Here is a 17,402-nt window from a genome sequence, read left to right on the forward strand (position 1 = left end):
GGGAGTTTTGTGTCAGGAGTTCTTCAACTATTTTCTCTGTGTTTTCTGTCCCCCCTCCCTGTTCTGGGACTCCAATCACTCGCAAGTTATCCTTCTTGATATAGTCCCACATGATTCTTAGGGTTTCTTCATTTTTTTAAATTCTTTTTTCTGATTTTTTTTCAGCTATGTTGGTGTTGATTCCCTAGTCCTCCAGAAGTCCCAGTCTACATTCTAATTGCTCGAGTCTGCTCCTCTAACTTCCTATTGCGTTGTCTAATTCTGTAATTTTATTGTTAATCTTTTGGATTTCTACATGCTGTCTCTCTATGGATTCTTGCAACTTATTAATTTTTCCACTATGTTCTTGAATAATCTTTTTGAGTTGTTCAACAGTTTTATCAGTGTGTTCCTTGGCTTTTTCTGCAGTTAGCCTAATTTCATTTGTGATGTCTTTAAGCATTCTGTAAATTAGTTTTTTATATTCTGTATCTGATAATTCCAGGATTGTATCTTCATTTGGGAAAGATTTTGATTCTTTTGTTTGGGGGGTTGGAGAAGCTGTCATGGTCTGTTTCTTTATGTGGTTTGATATGGACTGCTGTCTCCGAGCCATCACTGGAAAACTAGTTTTTCCAGGTAATCAGCTAAAAAAAAATGCAGTCAGATCCCTATCTGAATTCTCCCTCTGGCTCAGGGTATTCGGATGTTAATGGAGCCGCCTGGGGAGGGTGGGGAAGGGATCAGAGAGCTAGGAGTGTAGCACCTCAGAATATAGAGCTGATCCCCGCGTTCACGCTCCGCCCGCGTCCGCCAAAATCCCGGCGGGACGGCTGCCGGGCTGGGATGCTGCTCTCCCCGCTCTAAGACCAGTCACTTCCTCTCGGGGACTTCTCCCTCTGGGGCGCCGCTCCTCTAGTGCGAACTGGGTGGGCGTCGCCCTCACGAACAGCTGGGCCCGCCCCCGGGGTCTATTCAGGGGAATGCGCTCACACCCCGCCCGCGCCTGCCAACATCCCAGCGGGACGGCTCCCCGGCTGGGATGCTGCTCTCCCTGCTCCGAGACCAGTCACTTCCTCCCAGGGACTTCTCCCTCCGGTGCGCTGCACCGCTCGCGTGAACTGGGTGGGTGTCGCCCGCACGAAGGGCTGGGCCCGCCCGGGGTCGCTTTAGGGAAATATAGCTGATCCCCCCGCTCGCGCCACGCCCACTTCCCACCAAACTCCCGGCCGGATGGCCCCCCGGCTGGGACACTGCTCTCCCTGCTCCAAGATCAGTCACTGCCTCCCGGGTGCTTCTCCCACCGGCTGCGCCGCTTCGCCACCCGCACCAACCGGCTAGGCTCCCTCCCAGGATGAGTTCGGGGGGTAGGGCTGGGCCCCTTGTCTGTGCCGTCTGCCCCCCTGGGCTCTGCCCCAGATCGGGCTCCGAAGGTCACCTGCCTGGTACGCTGGCTCCTGGTTCTGAAAACGATCGCTGTCTGCCCGTATTTGTTTGTTCTCTGTCTCTCAGTCTGTGTTTGTTGTTCAGAGTTCGTAGATTGTTATGTATGTGATCGATTCACTTGTTTTTCTGAGTCTTTGTTGCAAGAGGGATCCGCGGTAGCGTCCACCTAGTCCACCATCTTGGCCCCGCCAGTTAACATTTTTTGATGATGTAGTGTCATCATTTTAGGCATCAGTTATTATGTCGTGCTGTAGATATGATATTATGACATTTACCTGTGAGGGTGGATGTAATTTTTATTATGCCAGGAGGAAATGGAGGCTCAGAGAACTTAAGTAACTTTTCCAATGTTATATAGATAGCAGTTGGTGAAGCCAAGAATTGATTTTAGTTCTTCTGATTCTAAAAACAGTGGTTTAGGTGCCAGTCAATCCATGTTAGTTAAATCTGTTGATAAAGCTCCTAGTTCATGATAAGAATTTCCCCCCACATTCACAACTGCCCTGTCTCCAGTCTAATAAATCCTACTGGTCAGTAAGCTTTTGAAGTCTACTGACATTTTGCACGCTTCATGTAGTTTTGTGCCTCTGATCTCTCAGGGTATTAGGATGAAGGCTGAGCTGCTGTTATGAAAAGATCTTCCCTCTCTACCCATTCTCACCTCCCCAGTGCAAAGGCCCATAACAAGAGAGAACTTTATTTCTCTCTTAAAGTCCAGAATGTGAAAGGCAGGATCTACTCTAGGATGTCATCATGGGTTTCATGCTAGCAGGGTAGCTGTGCCATTTTCAGCATGTGACTTCCAAGGATACCCCAATTATAGTCATTTCTAGCTAGCAGAAAGGAAAAGGGGAAGGAGTATGTCCAGAACCTTTGAAGTAAGTGAGGCAGAACTTGCAAATATTCCTTGTGTTAACTTAAAGTCAAACTGGACAATCATATGTCCAGGAAGAAGGGGGGTACCGATTTTTGGGGAATGTAAACAATCCACCATACCTAGGATGTACAGTGGAGATATCTCTCGCGCTCAACGTGAGGTGCACTGTTGATAGCTGCTTGCCCTTATTCATAAGTGAAGTAGAGGTAAGCCTCTGGGTGTTTGACTTTTCCTCCCCCACTTCTTAAGTCCAGAGGAATCTCATCTCTTGTCCCTGGTCTCTGCTCTCCTGTCTCCCTGCTACCACTGAGCTGAGCTGCTCCTTTTTATTGTGTTCTTTTCTTTCCTAACTATTATGTGTCTTGTCATTTCTCTGTCCTTTTGTAAACTTTTCCAACTAATCAAAATAGTCCCTTTCTACACTTTAGTGTGCCACAGTGAGATCTATGAGCACATGTAACCTTAGGGGTTTTTGTTTTTTGTAATTGTTTGTTGCTGGGTGCTGGGGGTTATGTCTTTGCTGCCAAATACTTTATTTTTCTGTTCTCTTGGAACTTACATTTCAGTATTATTTATTATTTGTTCATTAGATAAAAACATAGTGAGAACATTCTATGCGTAGGTAGAAAGATGTATATGACATAGGCCTGCTTCACTTAAAATATCATGCACCTTCCATATGGTTGCATTTTTATAAACTCAACATCCTTCAAAAATGAATTTCCCCCCCCCGTAGGGTTTTTTTCCCAAATACTTTATTTTTTGATTGGAAATTAGATACCTATTATAGGAACCTAAATCTTGTCTCCAGAGAGCTAGTTTTACCGTAAATAAGATATTTATCTTCCTAGAATGAGAGTAATTGGTAAAAGATTTAGGAGGAGAACACAGAAAAGACGGTACCACAGAAACTGGGGGACCAGAGAGTTCAAGGTAGAGGGAGTGTTCAGTGATATCAGATGCTTCAGAGAAGTCAAATAAGAGCTGAAAAGGAGGTTGTTAGTGGTATTAGGTGAGAAGTTTCAGTGGAGTAGTGTGACAGGATACCAGATTTTCTGGATTGAAGAGTAAATGGGAAGGGTGAACGAGTTGAGACAATGAATTTTTTTTTCAAGAGGTTTGATTCCTTAGGAAAGGAGGAGAGGGAGTAACAGCAAAACGATGGAGGGTTTGTTACTGTTTTTAGTTTTTTAGATGGGAGACAATTGAGTATGTTTATAGGCTGAATAAAGGAAATCATTGTAGAGAGAGGGAAGATCCAGGACAGGGAAAAGATTAATAAATGGTAGAACAATTTTTCAGAGGAGGTAGGAGGGAATTCTGGGATCAAAAGCACAGGTGCAAGGCTGGCTTGGAGGTAGGAATCGCAGCAATGTTTATCCATTAAGTGTTGTGCCTAACCTAAAGACTCTTTTGAGATCTTTGGAAATATCTGAGGCTTTCAACCCAGAGATAGAGATAATGTTTAATTATATATCTATAAAACATAATGTAATGTGACTTTCATTTCGGATTGACATTTTATTACATTTGAGAGCAATTTGTAGGTGAGGTGTTTCTCAATTAGTAGGAATTCTCAAGTGAGAAGTAAGAGCCAATTTAAAATTTAATGACTTAATCCTAATTAAACTGTTCCAAAAAGTAAATTAACATTCTTTCAAAAAATTTTATAGCAAAAAATGATACTGAATGTGAAATTTGGGTGTATTTTAATTTTTTTTTACATTTGTGCCACTTTATTATTTTTTAAATTTTATTGTGTTTTAGGTGAAAGTTACAGAGTGTATTATTTTTCATTCAATAATTATACACAGATTGTTTTGTGACATTGGTTGCAATCCCCGCAATGTGTCAACACTCTCCCCCTTTCCCTTTCTACCCCAGGTTCTGTGTGTTCATTCATCCAGTTTTCCTGTTCATTCATCCCAGTTTTCCTGTCCCTTCCTGCCTTTTCCTTTTTGCTTTTGGGCAGGTGTTGCCCATTTGGCCTTAATTGAACTAAGACATACATTCCTCGTGTGAAAAAAAAAATTTTTTTTGTGTGTGTGTGGTATTGTTTTATAGATTTGTCTAATCTTTGACTGACAGGTGGACTTAGGAATGGCTTCGGTTCTGAGTTAGCAGGGTGTCCAGGGGCCATAGTCTCAGGGTTCCTCTGTCAGTCTCTATGAGACCAATAAGTCTGGTCTTTTTAGTGAGTTTGAATTTTGTTCTACATTTTTCTCCCACTCTGCCTGGAACCCTCTATTGTGATTCCTGTCAGAGCAGTTGGTGGTGGTAGTCGGGCACCATCTAGATCTTCTGGGCTCAAGCTCATGGAAGCTGTGGTTCATGTGGTCTCTTAGTCCTTTGGACTAATATTTTCCTTATGTCTTTGGTTTTCTTTATTCTCCTTTGCTCTGAACATGGTGGGGCTAATAGATGTATTTTACTTTAGATGGCCTCTCACAAGCTTTTAAGACCCCAGATGCTACTTGCCAAAGTAGGATGTAGAACATTTTCCTCATGAAGTGTTATGCCAGTTGACCTAGATGTCCCCCAGGACCATGGTCCCCAGTCCTTAGCCCCAGTAACTCAGTCCCTCAAGGTACCTGGATGCATCTAGGAAGCTTCTGTGGATTTGCCTTGGTCAAGTTATACGACTTCCCCTATATTGTGTGTTGTCTTTCCTTTCATCAAAATTAATACTTGACTACTTTTTAGTTGGTGATTTCCCCTCCTCATCCCTCCCCTCCCTGGTAACCATTAAAGATTTTTTTTTTCTGTATGTAAGCCTTTCCTTGAGTTTTTATAATAGTGGTCCCATACAATATTTGTCCTTTTGTGATTGACTTGTTTCACTCAGCATAATGCCCTCCAGATTCATTCATGTTGTGAGATGTTTCTCAGATTCATCATTGTTCTTTATTGTTGCATAGTATCCCCTTGTGTGTATGAGCCGTAATATATCCATTCATCTGTTGGTGGGCACTTAGGTTGTTTCCATCTTTTTGCTATTGTGAATAATGCTGCCGTGAACATGGATGGGCATATGTCTATTCGTATGACGACTCTTATTTCTCTAGGATATAATCCTAGGAGTGGGATTGCTGGATCATATGGTAGTTATCTAGCTTATCTTGTGATGTTTGTGTATTGTTAGTTATGGTTTGTATTGTATTTATGCCATGTATTAGGGCCCCTAGCATTGTCCCTATTTTTTCTTCCATTATCTTTATCGTATTAGGTTTGTATTTAGGTCTTTGATCCATTTGGAGTTAATTTTTGTGTATGTTGTGTGGTATGGGTTCTGTTTAATTTTTCTACAGATGGACATCCAGTTTTGCCAGCACCATTTGTTAAAAAGGCTGTCTTTTCCCCATTTAATGGACTTTGGTCTTTTGTCAAAGATCAGCTGATCATAGGTGGATGAATTTATATCTGGGTTCCCCATTCTGTTCTATGTGTCTGTCGTCATACCAGTACCAGGCTGTTTTGACTACTGTGGCTGTATAGTCGGTTCTGAGCTCAGGTAGTGTAAGGCCTCCTACTTTGTTCTTTTTCTTCAGTAATGCCTTGCTCACCTGGGGCCTCTTTCCTTTCCATATAAAATTGGTGATTAGTTTTTCCATCTTATTAGAGAATACTGTTGGTGTTTGGATCAGGATTGTATTATATTTGTAGATCACTTTGGGTAGAATTAACATTTTCACAATGTTGATTCTTCCTATCCATGAGCATGGTATGTTTTTCCATTTATGTGGGCCTTTCTTGGTTTCTTGTAATAGAGTTTTGTAGTTTTCTTTGTGTAGCTCTTTTACATCCTTGATTAGATTTATTCCTAAGTATTTTATCTTTTTAGGAGCTATTATAAATGGTGTTAATTTGGTGATTTCCTTTTCAAAATTATCTTTGTTGTATAGAAATCCAACTGATTTTTGTATGTTGATCTTATATCCTGCTACTCTGCTGAATCTTTCTATTAGTTGCAGTAGTTTTCTCGTGGAGTCTTTGGGGTTCTTTTTGTACAGTGTCATATCATCTGCACATAGGGATAGTTTTACTTCTTCCTTCTCAATTTGGATGCCCTTTATTTCTTTTTCTTGCCTTATTGCTCTAATTAGGACTCCTAGCACAATGTTAAATAGGAGTGATGATAAAGGGCATCCTCTATCCATTGAGAATGATGTTGACTGTCGGTTTTGTATGTTGTTGTTGTTAGGTACTGTCAAGTCGGCCCTGACTCACAGTGACCCTGTGTACCACAGAATGAAACACTGCCAGTCCTGGGCCATCCTCATGATTGTTGTCACACTTGAGCCCGTTGTTGCAGCCACTGTGTCAATCCATCTCGTTAAGGGTCATCGTTTTTTTGCTGACCTTCTGCTTTACTAAGCATGATGTCCTTCTCCAGGGACTGATCCCTCCTGATAACATGTCCAAAGTATGTGAGGTGCAGCCTCGCTGTCCTCGCTTCCAAGGAGCACCCTGGCTGTACTTCTTCCAAGACAGACCTGTTCATTCTTCTGGGAGTCCATGGTATATTCAATGTTCTTTGCCAACACCTTAATTCAAAGACAGTCACTTCTTCTTTGGTCTTCCTTATTCATTGCCCAGCCTTTGCATGCAAATGAGGCGACTGAAAACACCTGGCTTGGATCAGGCACAGCTTAGTCATCAAAGTGACACCTTTGCTTTTTAATACTTTAAAGAGGTCCTTTGCAGCAGATTTGCCCAATCCAGTGTGTCATTTTATTTCTTGACTACTGCTTCCGTGGGCATTGATTGTGGATCCAAGTAAAATGAAATGCTTGACAATTTCACCCTTTTTTCTGTTTATCATGATGTCGTTTATCGGTCTAGTTATGAGGATTTTTGTTTTTGTTATGTTGAGGTGTCATCTATATTGAAGGCTGTAGTCTTTGATCTTCATCAGTAAGTGCTTCAAGTCCGTTTCACTTTTAGCAAGCAAGGTTATGTCATCTGCATAATGCAGGTTGTAAGTGAGTTTTCCACCAATCTTGATGTCCCTTTTTTCTTTATACAGTCCAGCTTCTCAGATTATTTGCGCAGCATACAGATTGAATAAGTACGGTGAAAGGACACAAGCCTGATGCACACCTTTCCTGACTTTAAACCGTGCAGTATGCGCTTGTTCTGTTCAAACAACTGCCTCTTGATCTATGTACAGGTTCCTCATAAGCACAATGGAATTCCCATTCTCAGCAGTGCTAGCCATAATTTGTTATTATTCCACATAGTCAAATGCGTTAGCATAGTCAATAAAACACAGGTAATCATCTTTTTGGTATTCTCTGCTTTCAGCCAGGATTCTGACATCAGCAATGATATCCCTGGTTCCATATCCTTTTCTGAATTCAGAAACTTGAATTTCTGGCCGTTCCCTGTCACTGTACTGCTGCAGCTACTTTTGAATGATTTTCAGCAAAATTTTACTTGCGTGTGACATTAATGATATTGTTCAGTAATTTCTGCATTCAGCTGGATCACCTTTCTTTGGAAATAGGCATAAATGTGGATCTCTTCCAGTCGGTTGGCCTGGTAACTGTCTTACAAATTTCTTGGTATAGACAAGCGAGTGCTTCCAGCCCTGCATCCATTTGTTGAAACATCTCAATTGGTATTCCATCAATTTCTGGAGCCTTGTTTTTCACCAGTATCTTCAGTGCAGTTTGGACTTCTTCCTTCAGTACCATCAGTTCTGGATCATATGGTACCCCTGAAATAATTGAATATCAACCAATTCTTTTTGGTACAGTGAGTCTGTGCATTCCTTTCATCTTCTTTTGATGCTTCCTGTGTCATTCAGTATTTTGCGCATAGAATTCTTCGTTGTTACTACTCGAGGCTTGATTTTTTTTCTTCAGTTCTTTCAGCTTGAGAAATGCCAAGTGTGTTCTTCCCTTTTTGTTTTCTAACTCCAGGTCTTTGCACATATCATTATAGTGCTTTGCCTCCTTGAGCCGCCCTCTGAAATCTTCTGTTCGGCTCTTTTACTTTATCATGCCTTCCGTTTGCTCTAGCTATTCGACTTTCAAGAACAAATTTCAGAGTCTCTTCTGACATCTACTTTGGTCTTTTCTTTCCTGTCTTTTTAATGACCTCTTGGTTTCTTCATGTGTGATGTCCTTGATGTCATTTCATAACTTGTCTGGTCTTTGGTCATTGAATTTGTACAGATGCCCTTTATTATGTTGAGGAATTTCCCTTCTGTCAAGGATTGACTTACGTCCCCCCAAAAATGTGTGTTTCAATTTGTCTGGGCCATGATTCCCAGTATTGTGTGGTTGTCCTCTATTTTGTGATTGTAATTATATGTTAAAGAGGATTAGGGTGGGATTGTAACACCCTTACTAAAAGTCACATCCCTGATCCAGTGTAAAGGGAGTTTCCCTGAGGTGTGGCCTGCACCACTTTTTATCTTACAAGAGATGAAAGGGAAGCAAGCAGACAGTTGGGGACTTCATACCACCAAGAAAGAAGTGCCAGGAGCAGTGCGCGTCCTTTGGACCCTGGATCTCTGCGTGGAGAAGCTCCTAGTCCGGGGGAAGATTGATGAGAAGGCCGACAGAGAGAGAAAGCCTGCCTCTGGAGCTGATGCCCTGAATTTGGAATTTTAGCCTACTTCACTTACTATGAAGAAATTAATTTCTCTTTGTTAAAGCCATCCACTTGTGGTATTTCTGTTATAGCAGCACTGGATGACTAAGACACCTTCTACTCCTATTTTATTGAGAGATTTTATCAGGAATGGGTGTTGGTCTTTATCAAATGCCTTTTTCTGCATCAGTTGAAATGATCATATGATTATTTTGTTCTGTTTATGTGGTTGATTACATTGATTGATTTTCTAATGTTGAACCATCCTTACATACCTGGTATGAGTCCCACTTGGTTGTGGTGTATTTTTTTTTTTTTTTTTTGATATGATGCTGAATTCTATTGGCTAGGATTTTATTGAGAATTTTTGCATCTATATTCATGAGAGATGTTGGTCTGTTATTTTCTTTTTGTGGTGTCTTTGCCTGGCTTTGATATCAGGGTTATACTGGCTTCATACAATGAATTCAGAAATACTCCTTCCTTTTCAGTGCTCTGAAATAGTTTGAGTAGTACTGGTGTGAGCTCTTCTTCTCTGAACGTTTGGTAGAGTTCTCCAGTGAAGCTATCCAGGCCAGGGCTATTTTTTTGTTGGGAGGTTTGTTTTTTTTTTTAATTAATTCTTCTATCACTTCTCTTGCTATGGGTCGTTTCCAATTTTTTACCTCAGTTTGTGTTAGTTTAGGTAGGTAGTGTGTTTCTAGAAATTTGTCCGTTTCCTCTAGGTTCTCAAATTTGTTGGAATACAGTTTTTCACAGTATTTTGTTATGATCCTTTTTATTTCAGTTGGGTCTATTGTAATGTCCCCCGTCTCGTTTCTTATGGAGTTATTTGCTCCCTCTCCTGTTTTTTTTTTTTAGTTTGGCCAGTGGTTTTTCGATTTTTTATTGATCTTTTCAAAGAACCAACTTATGGTCTTGTTGATTCTATTTTTTTTTTTTTTTTCTGTTCTCTATTTCATTTTTTCCTCTACTTTAGTCTTTATTATTTCCTTTCTTCTCATGCCTGTGGGCTTCTTTTTCTCTTCTCTATTTGTTCGAGTTGTAGGGCTAACATTTCGATTTTGGTCCGTTCTTCTTTTTTGATGTATGTGTTTATTGTTTTAAATTGACCTCTGAGCACTGCCTTTGTTGTGTCCTAAAGGGTTTGGTATGATGTGTTTTCATTGTTATTCGATTCTAGGAATTTTTTAATTCTCTCATTGATTTCCTGTATTACTCAGTTGTTTTTAAGCAAGGTGTTATCCAGCTTCCATGTATTTGATCCCCGCCCCCCCGCCCCGCCCCGGTCTTCCTGTTATTGATTTCTACTTTTGTGGCATTGTGATCAGAGAGAATGCTTTGTATTATTTAAGTGTTTTGGGTTTTACTGAGTTTTGCTTTGTGGCCTATAATGCAGTCTATTCTGGAGAATGTTCCATGTGCATTGGAAAAGAATATATATTTTGATGCTGTTGAGTAGAGTGTTATGTTTACGTCTCTAAGGTCAAGTTGATTGGTTTTGGCCTTTAGATCTTCTGTGTCTTTATAGAGTTTCTTGGTAGATGTCTGTCCTTTACCGAGAGCGGTATGTTGAAGTCTCCTACTATTATTGTGGAACTATTTCTCTTTTCAGTGATGTTAGAGTTTGTTTTATGTATTTTGGAGCGCTGTCATTGGGTGTATAGATATTTACTAAAGTTATGTCTTCTTGGTGTATTGATCCTTTAACCATAACATAATGTTCTTCCTTGCCTTTTATGGTTGATGTTGCCTTAAAGTCTATGTTTTCTAAGATTAGAATGGCCACTTCTGCCCTTTTTTGGTTACTGTTTGCTTGATACATTTTTTTCTACCCTTTGGTTTTTAATATATTTATGAAATATGAGGTGGGCCTCCAAGTTAGAGTCCTAAGATGGTCTTAAAATAGCTCTGGAAGGAATAATTGCATTTGAACAACAAAAGTAGAAAGGAAGGATGGTTATGGACATAGGTAAGTTTAGAAATGTAGTTGAAAGTTGATATTCTTTACCTGATGGCTTCTGCTTTGTCTTGTCATTGTTGCTGTTGAGAAATCTAGTGCCATCCTGATTGTCTTGAGGCCTTTTCAGTATGAAAATGCTTTTCAGTTCTGAGATGCTTTATTGAATGATGTGTTTGATATTTTCTCTCCTCTGTATTTTCTCTCTTCTCTCTCTTGAACTGCTCTTACTCAGACATTGGATCTTATGGATTCATGCTGTAATTTTTTTATCTTTCTCCCTTTTTTTTTCTATCTTTTTCTTGTTTTTGTACCTTCATTTTCTATCTTCAAAAAAACCCTGGTGATGCAGTGGTAAAGCACTCAGCTGCTAACCTAAAGGTTGATGGTTTGAACCCACCAGCCTGGACTGTGGCAGAAAGATGTGGCAGTCCACTTCTGTAATGATTACGGGCTTGGAAACCCTATGGGGCAGTTCTGCTCTGTCCTATAGGGTCTCTATGTGTTGGAAGTGACTCGAAGTCAACAGGTGACTATCTTCAACTTTTTTAATCATTCTGTTGAGTTTAAAAAATATTACTACCATATTTTTAATTTCTGTTTCCTTGTTTTTTGTTTCCTGAATTTACAAATACAAGATTTTTGTCTTGCCTTTCTGAGAATATTAATTTTGGGGTTTCTTTTTTAATACACATCTTTGGGTGGACATGTTTCCTCTTGGGTAAATACCTAAGGAATGGATTGCTTTGTCATATGGTAAATGTATGCTTAACTTTACAAGAAGCTGCCAAACTGTTTTCCAAAATGACTAAGCCATTTCGCATCCTACCGACAGTGGGTGAGAGTTCCAGTGCTCCACATCTTAGCCATTGTAGTGCATATATATAGTGGGTTTAAATGGCATTTCCTTGTTGACTAGCATGAGCAAATCAGTCTTAGAAGAAATACAACCAGAACGCTCCTGAAAAGTGAGGATGGTGAGACTTTGGTTCGCTTACTTTAGGCATGTCATCAGGAAAGACCAATTGCTGGAAAAGGCCATCATGTTTGGTAAAGGGTCAGCGAATATAAGGAAAACTTCAGTGAGATGGACTTACATAATATTCACAACATCGGACTCCAACATACCAATTGTCATGAAGATTGCACAGGACCAGACAATGTTTCGTTCTGTTGTACAGAAGGTTGCCATGAGTTGGAGCTGACTCCACAGCAGCTGACAGCAGCAACGATGACTAGTAACACCGGCGTCTTTTCCTGTGTGTGTTTGTCATCCATGTACGATGCAGTGTGTATATACAAATCCTTGGTCTGTTTTTATTGGAAGGGTTATCTTGTTAATATTGAGTTATAAGAGTTCTTTATACCTTCTTGATATAATTCTTTTTTTTTTGGATATGTGATTTGCAATTATTTTCTCTTAGTCTGTGGCTTACATTTTCATTTTCTTTATCGTACCTTTTGAAGAGCAAAGATTTTTACTTTTGGTAAAGTCCAGGTAATCAATTTTTTTTCTCTATTTAGTTCATGCTTTTTATGTCCTGTTTAAGGAATTTTTGCCTAACCCAAGGTCACTAAGATTATCTCCTGTGTTTTTTCCAGAAGTTTTTTTTAGCTTTAACTCTTATATTTAGGTCTGTGACTCATTTTGAGTTAACTTTTTTTTTAATGGTGTGAGGTAAGGTTCAAAGTTTATTTTTTTCATGTGGCTATCCAATTGTTCTAGCATCATTTATTGAAAAGATTATCTTTTCTCCATTTAATTGCCTTGGCACATTTGCTGAAAATCAATTTGCCATATATGTATATGTATAGGTATATGTGTATGTGTATGTGCATGTATATGTATATGTATATGTGTATATATATATATATCTCTCTGGGTGTATTTCTAGGATCTCTTTTCTGTTCTATCAATTTGTGTATTTATCTTTACATTTATACCACACTGTCTTAATTACTGTAGCTTTATCATAAATCTTGAAATCAGGTAGAGTAAGTCCTCCAACTTTGTTGTTTTTTTACAAAATTTTCTTAGCTATTTGATGTTTCTTAACAGCTTTGTGACCTTGGGCAAATTACTTACCCTCTCTGTGCTCAGTTTCCTCCTTTGTAAAATGAAGAGTAATAAGACCGTTATGAGGATTAAATGACTGAAACTCTTAGAACTCTTTGTGGATCATAGGAAGCGCTCCACAAATATTAGCTAATTTTTTTTTTCAGTTCATGTAATGAGGGAAATATTGTGCTGATACTCAAACCTGACAAAATAATTAAAAAAAAGGAAACTATAAACTATTTTAGATTTTAACAAAGATATAGAAGTTCCTCAATAATATTTGAACAAACAGCATATATGTTTATTGCAGAAATGCAAGACTAGTCGTATTTCTAATATTATTTATAAATAGGGAAACTGGAAAAATCCACAGTAGCATTTTTAAAAATATTTTATTGTGTTTTAGGTGAAAGTTTACATAGCAAAGAAGGTTCCCATTTAACAATATTTGTACAAATTGTTCAATGACCTTGGCTACAATTTTCACAATGTGTCAGCTTTCTCATTATTTCCATTCTGCTTGTTCTGTTTCAATTTATCTAGCTTCCCTGCCCCTCCTTGCCTTCTCATCTTTGGTTTTGGGTAAATGTTGACTGTTTAGTCTCATATAGTTGGTTGTTTAAGGGAGCACTTTCCTCACAGGCAATATTGTTTATTTTATAAGGCAATCTGTTGACTGAAAGGAGACCTCCCAGAGTGGCTTCAGTTCCAAGTTAAAAGGGTATTTTAGGGTGATAGTCTTGGGGGTTCCCCTAGTCTCCATCAGTCCAGTGAGTCTGTGTTCTTTAGGAATTCGAGTTTTTTTCTACATTTTTTTCCCATTCTATCTAGGACCTTGTATTGTGTCCGTGATCAGAACAGTTGGTAGTGGTAGGTATAATCATCTAGTTCATCTGAACTGTGGCTGTGGCTCTTGTGGGTCATTAGTTCTGTGGACTAGTTTCTTCTCTGAGTCTTTGGTTTTCTTCATTTTATTTTGCTCCAGGAAGAGACCAGTAGTTGTATCTTAGACGGCTGCTCAAAAGCTTTTAAGGACCCAGATGCTACTCACCAAACTAGGATGTAGAACATTATCTTTATGAACTATGTTATGCCTATTGATCAAGTTGTCCCATGAGACTATGGTCCCCACCCATTTAACCCAGTAAACCAATCCCACAAGGTGTTTGGGTATGTCTAGGAGGTCTCCATAACTGTGCCCCTATATGCTTTATTATATATATGAATATATATGTAGCATACTTAAACAAGTATATACTTATGCCTACAAATATACCTATTTATGCACGTGCACGTACTCACATATACCTTCCTCTCAGGATTTTGAACCAGGTCATTCCGGTTCATTCCCCTGCTGAGAATTTACCTTTCTGCTCCCGATAATACTGAATCAGAATCTACATCTTAGCAAGACCCCCAGGTGTACACATAAGAATCACCTGGGGGTCTTGTTAAAATGTAGATTCTGATTCAGTATATGTGGGATGGAAATGTAAATTCTCAGGAGGAGATTGAACTGGAATGACCTGGTTCAAAACCCTGCTTCCTGTACACATATAGCATACCTAACCACGTCTGTAACCACACACATATTTTTTGGTTATTATTACTGTTATTGTAAAATTATATATGTTTTATCATTTACTATAATTGTCCTTTATTCTTTGTATCTCTCAGTGTCTTCATTTACCTTGGTCAAGTTGTACTGACTTCCTCCATATTGTGTATTGCCTTTCCTATCACCAGAAATAACAGGTGTCTACTATCTAGATACTATCATGACCAAAACTATGATGTTTTCAGCCACCTCATATGCATGAAAGCTGGGCAATGAATAAAGAAGAATTGATGCCTTTGAATTATGGTGTTGGCAAAGAATATTGAATATACCATGGACTGCCAAAAGAATGAACAAATCTGTGTTGGAAGAAGTACAAGCAGAATGCTCCTTAGAAGCAAGGATGGTGTGGACATGTTATCAGGAGAGATCAGTTCCTAGAAAAGGACATCATACTTGGTAAACTAGAGGGTCAGTGAAAAAGAGGAAGACCCTCAATGAGATGGATCGACATGGTGGCTGCAATAATGGGCTAAAGCATAACAACAATTGTGAGGATGGCACAGGACTGTGCAGAGTTTTGTTCCATTGTGCATAAGGTCCCTGTAAGTTGGAAACAACTCGACAGCACCTAACAACAGCAACTATCTAGCAAGTGATTCCCCCTCCCTTCCTCTCCCTCCCGTTCCCATCCCTGGTAACCATCAAAGAACATTGCTTTCAGTGTGTATTACCTATTCTTGACTTTTTATAAAAGTGAGACCGTACAATATTTGACCTTTTGTCATTGACTTATTTCACTCAGCATAATGTCCTCCAGATTTATCCATGTTATAAGGTGTTTCATGGACTCATTATTCTTTATAGTTGTGTAGTATTTCACTGTATGTATAAACCACAATTTTTTTATCCATTCATGTGTTGATGGCCACTTAGATTGTTCATAGTAGCATTTTAACAGGTATTAAAAGCCGTTGGATAAAACTGAGTAATTTCTACAAACTTCTAAACAACTAAAACTCGAGTGTTTCTAACCCATGTTAGTCATTTAAAACTAGGAGAAATATTAGGGTTATGTTACTTGATAAACAAGAAGAAAACAAGGATGCCCCCTAGAACCAGAGTTACTTTTTATAGAATTGGATATTCCTATCTTGTACTAAGACCTGAAAAAAAAAATGTAAAAGTGAATATAGGACCACAAATTATGAAGTTTTTTCTCATGCATTGCTGGTGGAATGTAAATTGATATACTTTGGGAAACTGCTTGACAGTATATGCTAAAGCTGACTATATGCATACATTATGACCTGGTCATTCCACTTCTGGGTATAGAACCAACAGAAATATGGACACATGTTTACCAAAAGACTCGTACTAAAATGCCCCTGGTGGCACCATTCATGATAAGCTCAAACTGGAAACTAAACAAATGTCATCAACAAAGGAATTTACAAGTGTGGTATATCCAACCATGGAATATCATGCTACAATGAAAATTAATAAAAAACTACCCACAGCTGTGTGAATGAGCCTCACAAACATAATGCTGAATGAAAAAACCAGATACAGAAGAATGCATTCTGCATTATTTTACAAAAAAAAAAAAAAATACGTATATATATATCATACTGTATGAATATATGTGTTTATATGTAAGAATCAACTCAATGGCAATGGGTGGGTATATGTATATGTGCACGTATGAGAATGTATATACCCTTGGGGGTTAGAGACTGGAAGGAGGCTCTAGGAAATTTTCTGGGATCCTGATTACAAGGGTGTGTTCAGTCTGTGCAAATTTACACTTTTCTGTATATTTTCTGTATATTACTATACTTCAGTAGAAAGTTAAGGAAAAAAAAAAAAAGTATGGCAGTAAGTTTCTAACTTACAAATGAGCATGGGAAATAGAATTGAGATCCCAGAAATAGTCAAACCAAAAAACCAAACCTATTGCTGTCAAGTCAATTCTGACTCATAGCAACCAAAGTACATATAAATTTAATCTTTGACAAACTAAGTGTAACAAAATAACATGCTCAGGCCATTGGATGTCTGTGGGATGGCAGTGCTGGACTGGGATCAGTCCTCTGTTTAGGAGCTAAACTGAAGGAGAGCTCACTTTTCCTTGATGAGTCAGGTTACTTGAGCAGTATCAGTTCCAGAGATTTCTGGAAGCAATTGCAGCAGTGTCTTATACCACCAGTAAGCGGAATCAGATAGAATCTGACCTAGATTGTCAAAAGAGAAGTGGCCATTAGAGAGTTGTATTTCTCCTTTGCTACCTCTTATTTTATTTTTTAAAAAATATTGTGGTTTAAGTGAAATTTTACAGAGAAAATTAGTTTCCAATTCATCAGTGTATACCCAGATTGTTCCATGACATTGGTTGCAGTGCCCACAATGTGCCTACTTCTTACTTTATGTACTGTCCTTTATTTGTCCATTTTCCTCTCTGGTTCAAAATGTAGGATCTGAGAAGGAAATGGAGCCTTCATCAGTTTTAAAATTGAACCAAATATTTTCTTAATTAGTAAGTGGAAAAATAAAAAAACAAACATTTTTTTCAGTAAAAGGTGATGTCTCAATATTTTAGTTTGCATAACTTGGATTGCCAGCAAGAGCAACTTTTTAACATGTCTTCTGTCTATTTATATTACATTTGTAAATTACATGTTCGTGTCCTTTGTCCGTTTAAAAATGAGAATGGAGTGTTCTCTTTATACTGATTTAGAAAAAACTTTAGATATGCTCTTTGATATGTGATAAATAGTTTTTCTGAATTTTATTTTTATTGTGCTTTAGGTGAAAGTTTACAGAACAGGTTAGTTTCCATTCAACAATTTACAGTTTATACACAAATTATTTTGTGACGTTGGTTGCAATCGCTGGGATGTGTCACCACTCTCCTCTTCTCCAC

General features: G+C 38.7%; 1 protein-coding gene across 2 annotated transcripts in view; it reads left to right on the forward strand.

Annotated features, from left to right (window-relative positions):
• The window catches only part of CSTPP1 (centriolar satellite-associated tubulin polyglutamylase complex regulator 1), a 227,959-nt gene that overhangs the window by 17,901 nt on the left and 192,656 nt on the right, over positions 1–17,402 (forward strand). The window lies entirely within an intron of this gene.

This window comes from Elephas maximus, chromosome 7, assembly GCF_024166365.1.
Source record: "Elephas maximus indicus isolate mEleMax1 chromosome 7, mEleMax1 primary haplotype, whole genome shotgun sequence".
NCBI lineage: Eukaryota > Metazoa > Chordata > Mammalia > Proboscidea > Elephantidae > Elephas > Elephas maximus.